The sequence below is a fragment of the Myodes glareolus genome, chromosome 13 (assembly GCF_982192425.1).
Source record: "Myodes glareolus chromosome 13, mMyoGla1.1, whole genome shotgun sequence".
NCBI lineage: Eukaryota > Metazoa > Chordata > Mammalia > Rodentia > Cricetidae > Myodes > Myodes glareolus.
In genome coordinates this window covers 5018816-5030197 of record NC_142038.1, presented here as the reverse complement: position 1 = coordinate 5030197, position 11382 = coordinate 5018816, and positions in this window count along the sequence as shown.

Genomic DNA, 11382 nt, shown 5'->3' with positions numbered 1-11382 from the left:
GAGGGAGAAAGGGAGAGTGCGGGTGTCAGATGAAGGCTGATGGGAGAGAAGTCATTTATGGAAGGTTAGAGTCGTTAGCACAGGCAAAATGACTATAGGAAAGTTCTCAAAATTAAAGAGACTTTTTTTTTTATCTGAAAAGAGACTTTGTAGATTATGCCAATAAAAAGGGCGCAATTGTCTAAAGTAAACACACAAGCAGACGTTGTAAACCAGAGCAGCCTCTAGGCCTCTTTCCAGCCATCACTGTTCTGGAGGGTTCTTTTCTCCTTCTCACCTCATTTTAAAACAACAGCTGCAACTTTATCTTCCTGGACTTTCCTTTCTGGTCATCTCTGTTCACTATAATTTGATTTCCTAACTGAGCTCATGAGTACTTTTCTAGAGAATATCTTTGTGGTCAGTTTAGGACAAACAAGGCTAAGAAAACCTAACTTTGGATATAGGACACAAATATGTGAACTCATACCCACGCACATATGTCCATTTGTTATACATGGGAATGTGCGCCAAGTTCGTTCTGTGGGACTCAGTGTCAGTGACCTCATCTAGTTTGTGGTAAACCATGTTCCATTACCACAATTCTGAAGTGAAATGGCAAGACCCCGTCCTGTTTCCCTGGAGCTCGAATGGACAAAAGCTAGCCTGACGTTTGGAGAGCTGAATTTCCTACACTCTTTCAGGTGCCGCTTGGCTGTCTAGGAGGGTTCTCCCTTTTCATTCAGGGTTTGACTAGGTCCTTTGGAGTGAGGCAGATGTGGATGCTGCTCATTCACTCAGCTTGGGGTGGTCTGGGAAGTCAGGAGCCTGATCTCCAGTTGTTTTCTCTTGCTAGTAGAAGCACACAGAGCCAAGCATCACGGAGATATTCCCTGGGGAGGATCTGAAAGAACTTGGGAGAGGAGAAAGACTAGGATCAAAATACATCATATGAAAAGAAAGCCAATAAAACTTGGCATTAACCTTTCAAAAAGTTACTTCCTATCAGCGACAAAGGAGGGGGATACTTTGTGTTGATGTTTATAAAAGGCTTCTCTGAAGGAGTAAGACTTGGAAGGATACTTTGTGTTGCTCTCCTAGAAACTTCCAGGACATAAACAGGAAGCTTAGTAACCTGGAAGTGGAGGGTTCGGTGGACTTCATGTGGGTGAGCACATGACAGGACCACTAGATGGATGTCCGTGGGAGAGGACAGTGGTTAACACAGATGTGCAGATCCTTTAACATTCCCTCTGAAAGATGAGGTCAAACTTCACTGTCCTGTGACTGAACTTTTCAAAGCAATTCTAGTAAACAGAAGAAGGCAGAAGCAATGGTACGGGATGCTGGAGGCTCCTAAACGGCACGGACGCTTCAGCTTCGCAGACCCCTTCCCCTGGGAAAAATGCCGCATGTTATGAGGTCACCCAGCAGCCAAGAGTGGCCCCTCAGTCAAGCCGTGCATGTCTCATCCTGGTCTTCAGGTGGCCATAGCCCTGCTTACTTCTTGACCTTGAGCTGGGACCCCATGATGTAAGTTCATTGAAATTCCAAATACACATATTTACTGTTATTTTTACCACCATATCTTGAGGAATTTTCGGCACTGTCACAGATAACAAGTACAACTAGGATGCAAAATGATCTGATCAGTTTTCTAAGATCATTCTGGATTGTAGGAAAGAAATCATAGAAACAAAGGCACCATTGCCATGGTTTAGGGCAGAGGTATCCGTGAGGGGACTGAGTGGTGGTCATGGAAGTTTGGGAATGGGATTTTGTGGGACTTGAGACATGATTATGAAGGGGAAGGAAAAGTAGTTTGGGACATTTTGTCTGTAGACACCAAGAGAATGCTGTCATCAGCTGAGACAGGGAACCTACGGGGTAAAGAAGGGTGAAGGAATCAACGCTCCTGTTCCAGCATTCAGATGATAACAGCGATGATGACCATGACATTGATGGTACTGATGGTATTGGTGGTGACAGCAGGGATATGACGGTGAAGGTGGTAGTGAGCGTGTGATGACGATGATGATGGTGAAGCTGAGGGCCATCATGATGATGACGATGGTGAAGGTGACGGCCATGATGATGGTGGTGGCAATGTCTCAAATTCTTTGAACACTTACTCTTGGTTGGGCATCCTTATACCTGCTTTCCTAGATTAACTCACAACAGTATGAGGGTGACTGCATTAAAGACAGGTTAAGGGACACAGTCAGTAAATAAATATCTATTGATCTGTGAGGGATTTCCAAGGTAGATTATTCAAACAGAATCCCCCTCCCCCACAGAACATCTTTGACATCTGTTAAGCTGCAAATTTCTGTGCTCATGAGTTTATTGCCCCCCACACCCCAACCTGCAGCGAGATCCAGGAATCTGTATTGTCAGTACTATCAAACATAGAATGTCTGAGACCAGGGGTTTAAGGCAGTAATTTTCAAATGCAGGCTGGTTTACGTGTGTGTTGACACATTCACAAGGAGGCAGAGTTCATTCCCCTTGCTTGATTGGGTCAATAAAGTGTGCACGGGGAGGTGTTTCCATGCCTATTAAAGAGTTTTCAGTCTCAAGGGTTCCTAGGTGCTCTCTTCTTTCTCCCTGATGTTTCCTTCACCTTCTGGTTTGAGCAGAGACCTGTACCCATCTCTCTACTGACGCCTCTTTATGCAGGCAACAGAGAGCCAGTGTGGAGATGGAGCATGAACAGGTATGGTTCAATACATGTTGGGAAGGTGACTCTTGCAGTGATCAGCCAGTGGAGAGGAGCAGGTGAGAGGCTGGGACCACAGGGCTGGTTCTGCTGACTCAGGTCAGAGATGGTGACACTGTAGTCAGTCCCCATTCCTTGAAACAGAAGCAATGGGTGGGGCCCCAGGCAGGTGTGTAGGGGCTTCTCAAGGGCAAAACCTGGTCCCACTCAGTGGCCACCATGAAGTTCCCATCCTTTCCTAATTCTCTACAGCACAGAGAGTCTGTCTGTTTGGGATGACAATCTGGCTTTAACGGCGATCTGCTGTGTTCTTGTGGGATGGAAATCAAGAGTAAATGCCTATAGTTGAAGTCTATACTTTTGATAGGGGAGTTCAGCCAATCACTTTCTGTTTGTGGGGCGTGTCACCCTTAGGCTAAAGCTTGCCTATAAACCTGCAAGCATGCTCCTGCTAGCTCTCTCTCCTGGCTCCTGCGTCCACGGATTTGGATTCTGGTGTAAGCTGGTGTAAGTCTTACTTCTGTTTATTAAAGCTGTATATTTTGTATTAAGATAGTCTGGGAACTTTTCATTACCAATCACCCTGCGGCTTCATCTGGCGCCCGAACGTGGGCCTTTTTCCCCCCTCGAGCACCTGGGGTCCATTGGCGGCCCCACGGCCTTTACCCTGATAGCCAGTTCCTAGCTTAAGTGCGAACCATATTCGCGTGGCCGAAACAGTAGGTGGCTACCTATAGCTTCCTTATGTGCTCCGTAAAGCCTGCACTGGATCCCAGCTCTGTTCAATAGAATCGGGGCGGGGACTTTCCGCTTCTGCAAATGCTGCGGAACTCGGGCAAGCGGCACCTCTACCCCCCATCCCCCTCGGGCAGTGTATTCCCTGCAGCTCTGGCTGAGTTTGGCTTGCGCTGCTAGCCTGAAAGTAACCTCTGGATTTGAGTATATATATATTTCAGAATCTTTCCAGGTCGGCGCCATTGCCATGTGGATTCAGGTGCGCCCCCGCCACTTACTAGTAGGCAAGGGTCATTACAGGTAAGATTTTTCTTTTCGGTTGAAAACAAATAAATAAATACAATTTCTTTTGATTGAACATGTCAGAAAATATTACTATCCAAAAGTTCAATGGCCTTTTTAATTGCGCCATGGAGGATATCCTCCATGAGGTTTCTGATATTCCTCTTACTTGGTTATTTCTGGGACTTGTTGCTTTTCTGGTGTTTGGATATTTTATAAGGACGATGCAGTCCTTCCAGATTGAATCCGCAATGCTGAGGGCAAAGATTAAAACCTTAAGGACAATTCAGACTGACACCAACCTCCTCAAAAAAGAGTTTGGAGTTTTCAAGGAGGAGACTAGATCAGAGTTTGGAGTTCTCAAGGAGGGGACAACCAAAATGACTCGTAACCTCCAGTCCATGACTGTAAGTGCTGAAACATTAGCTGAGAGGATTAAAACCATTGAATGTGAAAATTGGACTTTATCAAAAGGGTATGATAGATTAATTGACAGGATTTCCATACAAGAAGGCACAGTACATGCCATGAGGATTATGTCCAAGGAGGATATGGTATCTCTAACGGACAAGCTCCATGCCTTAGAATTATCAATGAAGGCGATAGTGTCCAGGGAGGAAATGGTGTCTCTGACGGACAAGCTCCATTTCTTAGAATCGTTAATGAAGGCTTTGGAGCATAATACTGGACAGGAGATTCAGGACTTACAGAAGGCAATGGTGAGCAGATTTAATAAGATTGAGGAAATCATAGACTCTGATGAACAGGAGCAAAAGGTAGAAAGGCAACATTTACCTCTGAAAACTCTGAGTCTACACAGAGTTATACCTGCCTTTCCAGTAATAACATCAGAAAAGATAACTGGCTCCAAAAACCCTAAGGTCATTAAAGAACATACATGGGAGCCTATATGTATGAATGACCTGAAAGAATTTAAACAAGCAATTGTGAATTATGGACTACATTCATCCTTTGTTAGAGAGATGTTAAAATCCTGAGCTCTTAGCAGCAGGGCCATTCCTCAAGATTGGAACTAGCTCATGTCAGCTGTCTTGGAGAACGGACCTTTATGGCATTTCAAATGCCTATTCAAGCAAGAGGCCAGACTTTTACAACAACAAGAATCAGCGAAAGGAATTGAGGTTTCTCTAGATCAAATTCTAGGTGAAGGACTTTACTCTGATCCTCAGGAACAAGCTCTTTATGATGAAAACATTTTATCCATATGTGCCACAGCAGCTCTAAGGGCCTGGGACAGGGTTCAAGACTCAGGTCAGAGAGTAGAATCATATATCAGGGTAAAACAGGGTCAGAGAGAACCCTTTAGTGACTTTTTACAAAGACTAACTAAGGCTGTACAAATAGGGATACCTGATCCAGAAGCAAGAAATATAGTAATTGAGTCTTTGGCTTATGAGAATGCCAATGTAGAATGCAAAAGGATCCTGGGGCCTTTAAAGATTAGATCAGCGCCTTTGGATGAATGGGTTTTACATACTTTGGGAGGTTGAAGAGGAAAGTTCTTTTCCTTCCAAGCTCAGAACCAGCTGAAAAAAAGTGTCAGGGACGTCTCAGTGTCACTGCTCAGAAGCGGATTGGTGTGTCTGGCTTTACACCCAAGGCGAATGTCTCTATCAACTTACCTACCCCGCAAGTGTCCGCCTTCCTCACGGGCAGTGTCGCTCTGGGGGACACCCAGGGGCACATTCGACCCTGCCAAGCAGACGACTGTTTGGGATAGAACAGGCAAGAAAAGAAACTGAGTTCACCTGGCGTCTGCCACACCAGGCCCAGCAGCTATCTTTACACATGAAGTTCAACGCAGTTCACGCTCATGCTGGGTGTTGGCATGGTTCCCTCTTATGTATTTATATTTTATATATTTATTATATTTATATATTTAAGTCTTTCCATTGGACTGCTGCTGAGGAGGGCTGGGAGCAGGCTGCAGACCATCAGAAACCCTGGTGGTGTCACATTCCCCATGGAGGAAGCAGCTGAACTTCAAGACAGAGGCCTGCCATGAGCAAGTTGGCCAGTAGCTACTGTAGGGAAGTCTGAGATGCCTCACCCAAAGGTAATTCACCATTGGCACTGGTACTTGTTGGGTGGAAAGATCACAATCGCCCAGACTAAAACAGCAGCATCAAAGGCACCAGTGTCCAGGAAACCAAGGCACCAGCATCCGGGAAACCCGCTAAGGTCGAACAGCTGTCAGGCAGAGCTGCCCGTCTTCTCAGCGAGCTACTGCCCTGCTGTGATGGGGAGACTCTCCACGCCATGCAGCTCTGTGCTTCTGGAAATAACCCGTTCCTTGGTTGCACCCGGGACATGCTTTCATTCTTCTCTTTCTAGACGTTCCAAGTGAGTCATGCAAATAGATTCAAGATGGCAGCATATGTCAGTAAAGTCATCTGAGATGCAAAGAGCTGGTAACATCTGAGTGTTCCTGACTATTTAAATCTCTCGCAAAACTTACTTAGTATGCAATAGTATGAAACTTTGTCTCTTGCTCAGATAACTAAACATGGCCAAGATGATTATTACATAGCTAATTGGTAGGAATTACCATCAGCTCACTTGAAGTTACAGACTCAATTACTTTTCAAGAGCGAAATTGTGTGTGTATGTGTCTGTGTGTGTGTTGTGTGAGTGTGCACACATTTTCAGCAAGTCTATTCTGATAGAGAATGATCTATCAGAGAAATGATTTGCTTTTAGTCCATGGGCTGTGGACTGAAACATCTCTTTGTTTGGACATCTCACTGTGGCCAGTGATTTGGCAATTTCCTGATGCTATCAGGCTTGGAAGCAGAGGAGAAGAGGAGCCTGGCTCGGAGCCAGCCGTTCAGCCAAGCATGACAAGGCAAATGGGCGTCAGTCCAGTCAGAACGTGCCACCCGTGTTTACAACAGACGACTATTTACTTCCTACTACATTCGTACATTTATGTTCTTCTAACAATCAGAAAGCCAGCACTATTCAAACACAGGGTGAAGCAGGCCTTGGCGGAGAGGGCAGAACCAGCTGTCCTCTTACCTTCCCCGGCTCCAGGGAGCTTGCCGGCTTGCTCTACCTCCAGGGTCTCTTGGATTGGTTCAGCTGCTGTTCTGTTCCTCCAACCAGTGTCAGCTGCCCCTCCTACTTCCCACGCTCTCCAACCCCGATACCCACCCCCAAGCAGCCTTCCAAGGGGTTGCTGCTGCTTCCTTTGTCTCCCCCTGTGGCTAGCTTGGGTAGGGAATGACTAGGGGGGCATTTTCTCATCTGGGTAGGAATTGGTAATGGCCATTTGCTGACACTAAAGCTGGTAATGACACAGTCTGTTCACTTCCCGAAATGAAGGAGTCTGTATTCTTAACACCATTTTCCTTCCTACCCCACTTCTTAATTATGGAATGGTCTGTATTAAGTTCTTATTATCATGACTATAAATATTATTCATGATTAAACCAGGTATCATATGGTACTAATACTTGATATTTTTATATGCACCGCACCTTCATAACCTATTTTCTATACATGTCAATATTATATTTTTCTTAAAATATGTATATGGGTGTTTTGTCTATACATATGTCTGCATACCAAGTGTATACCTGGTCACCACAGAGGTCAAATGAGAGCATCAGATCCCTTGTACTTGGATTACAGATGGTTGTGGACAGTCATGTGAGTATTGGTAATTGAACCCAGGCCCATAGAAAAGAACCCAGTGCTTGTACCTATGGAACCATCTCTTCAGGCTGTCATTTCTCTGAGGCATTGAAGCCATGCACAACCTGCATCATGTGTCTGGTAATCAAGCCTGTGGACAATTCAGGAATAGCTTCCTAGACAGAGAATTTGTCTATCCCTAAACCCCATTCTCAAAGACTGACTGAATGCCGAGACACAATATGTCTCATAGAATCTCACTCACGCCTTTGCCTGATGTGATCTAGCAGCTCCAAGGCTCACACTGAGGTTTGGTCCTCAACTCAGGATCACACCTGCACATCTGGTCTGGAAGAGTTTCAGACCCATGTTCAGCAGTCATTATCCTCTTCCAAACCTTAACAGCTGTGTAGGTCACCAGGCAGGTAAACATCTTCCAAACCCAGAGATAGACAGAGATTTGTCTCCAAACTCAAGCTGCCATTCAGCACAGTCCTGTGGGGCCACGTAGGTCCCTTAGTTAGTAGCCTCTCATCCTGACCCACTGGGTACAGTACGGCCATGAGCTCCACGGGCTTCCTGCTTGCTCTTAAGAAGGGACTGGAGACTCTGCCCAGGGCGCAGCCTCCCTGGCTTCTGAGAGAGTGAGAGGTTGTGGTAGATTTAATTTTGGGGCATGCCCCTCTGCTCTGCCTCCCAAGAATTGCTCCAAGAATACATGGCTCCAGACACTATACATGGGCCCAGTTTTCAAGTATATTGGGATGTGGAAGGTGTACAGTTCATTGACAGGGTGCTCCTCCCTCCCCTTGGAGCTCTTTCCTAGTCTAGCTTTCTCCTGGGACAGTACTGTTCTCAAAGCAGGGTTTGTAGTCCAGGGCCACCCTGGCATGTCCTTGTTTGCTTGCTTTGTCTCCTGACTTCTTGCCAAGTGTCAAAGATCTTTCTCCAGAAGAGAAAATGTCATAATCACTCCAGATGACCTCAAACACCATTTCTTTTCATAACATGTCAAGAATGAATAGTGAGTGGAATAAATAGCATTGGCCCAACACCTTCGGGTAGGAAAAAAAATCAGGATATAAGCAAGTAAAAATTTTTAACAAGAACAGCCTGGTGCCGTGGGAATAAACTTGGATGCTTTAAGATTCTGATTATGAAGGTTGCACAAAAAAACCCCACCAAAACCAAGAACAAAAACAAAACAAAACAACAAAAAAAAAAAACTAAACCAGAAAAGTCACCTGACTATATGTAACAAGCTGGTGAACCTGATGTGACCTCTGTCATGGGGTTTAAGCCCAGGGCTCTTCATCAAGAACTGTTTTGGAATATGAAGAGAAAGTGATCAAACAGGTTTGACCAAGGCTGCAGGATCAGGATGCATTTCATTGACTGTGTTGAGGAAATTGAGACTGCAGAAACAGGAAGGACAGCGACTAACAAAATCAAATGAAGGGCAACCAGACTTCACGTCCTGCCTTCTTTACTCCCTCTAGATGGCTACTAGCCTACATCCAGCGTGCACTCCGGTGAGACACCAAGGATGACGCAAGGGCACAAGTGCAGAGGCTGACTTAGATGTCGTCCTTGGAAACAGTTTGCCATGAGCACTTTGGGCCCTGGGAAGTACAGGGAAGGAAGGGACAGAGTCCATTAGGACCTTACATTTGAGATAGGAAGGCCAGTCCCTGCAGCAGCAACCCTGGGGAGGGTACTGCTCCATAACTATGCTGTTATGTGGGTAGATCTCATGCCCTGGACCTTCTCATGGCTGAGAAACTGTAGCCTGGCTATGAACTGTGAATCCTCCACTGTCACTAGGAATCAGCTCCTAGCTGTAGGTTTGGAAAACCGTGCTCCAGTGGTTCTTATGTGCAACTGACACCAAGACATCTCCCGTCTTCAGAAGCTACATAGAAGTCAGCCACTGGCTAGACAGGTGCCACTCAGAGAAGCTTTCTAACAGGTCCTTCACTAACCTGGAATCTGGTTTGGAAATGAAAAGTAAGTAAATGCTTTCCTTTGTGTTGGTTTTAATTCTTCCTTAGCAGGTTATTTGGAGAGTAATGCGAGAAATAGAAGAAAACTGAGGATGTGGTTCTGACCCGAGGAGGGCCGGGATGCTCATGTTTGTCCTGGTGGTACATTGCCTTTTCATAATAGTGAAAGTCATGTTGAAGTTATGTCATTTAAAAATGAATTTATTAAAAGGTATTGCAAGTGTAGGCCACAGAGGAAGAAATGGTTCTTTGCAGTGATATGGAGGATTGGCTTATTTAACTCTGGGAATGGCCTTTGTGGGCACGTTCCAGTGCTTCAGACTCTGGCCCTCCTTAGCCAGCTCTGGGCAAGTTTCTCATCTCACACAGCTTGGTCCCAAAAGCAGGAAGAACAGAAACCTGGCCTGGGCAAGGGGTCGGCTCTGGAAAGAAGCAGGCCATTGCCTCAAGCTCCCTTGTCAGGTAGGAGAGCTCTAGGACCTCCCACTTCATTGATTTTTACAGTGCAAGGATCCAGGAGAAACAGGGCGTTCCTAGCCTATCTCTGAGGATTGCAGTGGTGCCCTGCATTTTCCAATTGGTGAACAACAGGCACTCGTCCTGACCCCTAAATTCCATGGGCCAATCTTTCACCAACTATCCTCTCCCAGGGAAGCCTAGAAGCCAAGCTAGAGCTTATTATACACTTTAACTCCCACTTAAAAGACATTAAGACAATGTCTGCGCCTTCCTGTTGGGCTGGGAGTGGCCTATCCTCAACAGATGTATGGCGGACAGAGTTGATGGTCACTACCTCACCTATTCCTGGAGTTTCCACAGCCAGTAGGGGCTTGGCCTCCCCATTAGAGGTATGGCCAACAAAGTGGGCAGTGTGGCCTCGGCCGGAGGCCCAGTGCAGACACAGACTCCCCAGGAGATTGACAGGCCTACCCGGGAAGCTCCTCTGTCCTTTATCACCAGCTACAAAAGCGGTGCCAGGTTTTTTCATCAGCCACAGCCATGTCTCCAAATGGCTCTTCAGTGTCAGGCCCATCAGGAAATTAACTCATCAAGCCGTGACAGCTGCTAATTTTTCCCCTTCCATGTCAGATGGATCGCCCGCTGCAGCTAATCATGAATCACCCATCCCTGATTAGAAGGTGCTTCCGAAACATATAACTGCCACCCTGGCTAACTTCTTCTCTGTGTAAATGATATCACCCCAGAGGAGGAGAAAACGGATTGTGTTCTGCAACGTGATGGCACAGGAGCAGGCTGCTCAGGTTAGCTGCTGCCCTCTTACGTTACTGGACTAATACACAGTCCGGGGAGTGACAGGCACTGTTCTCTGGTGCTAACCCAATGGCCTTTCCTCTTCCTAGGACCCACCTGGGGCTGAGAGTCTAGGTTGACTCCTCAATCCTCTGCTCAAGCCTGCCTGCCTTCCGTCTTTCCTTTCCTCCCTCCCTCCCCTCCAGGAAACAGGTGTAACACAGCTGGGAGACAGAGATGTTTGTGTGGTGGGATTCCCCTAGTAGGAAGTGGGGTCAGGCTCCTCACAGAGTGCTGGGTGGGGCTGCTGGGCCTCGAGTCTTGGCTGTGCTCTGGGTGGAGAACCCTAACATGGACTAAGGCCTCACCCTCCATCTTCTAGGACTTTGACAGTTTCTTTGCTGGAGGAAACCTTGTCTTATGTACCTATGGTCATTTGAGGGCCACGTTTTAACAATACCCCTCAGCGAGAAGTTGTTAACTGGTCAGGATCCCCACTAACAGTATCAAGTGTCGGGTGGACCTGGGAATCCAGCTGGGTTCTTCATCCTCCACCCACCTCAGGCCCCAAGCGTTAACGCTGTTCCGTCAGCTTGGCTTGAGTCCCCACTTAGACCTTTTTTTTTTTTTTTTTTTTTTTTTAGAAATGTTTCCCCCTCACGACCAACCCAGCTCTCGCTAAGCTCCAGAACTAAGCTCAGTTCGATCCTGAGATCCCTTTTCTCTTACTGGAAAATCTTGGGCCACCTGTGACTG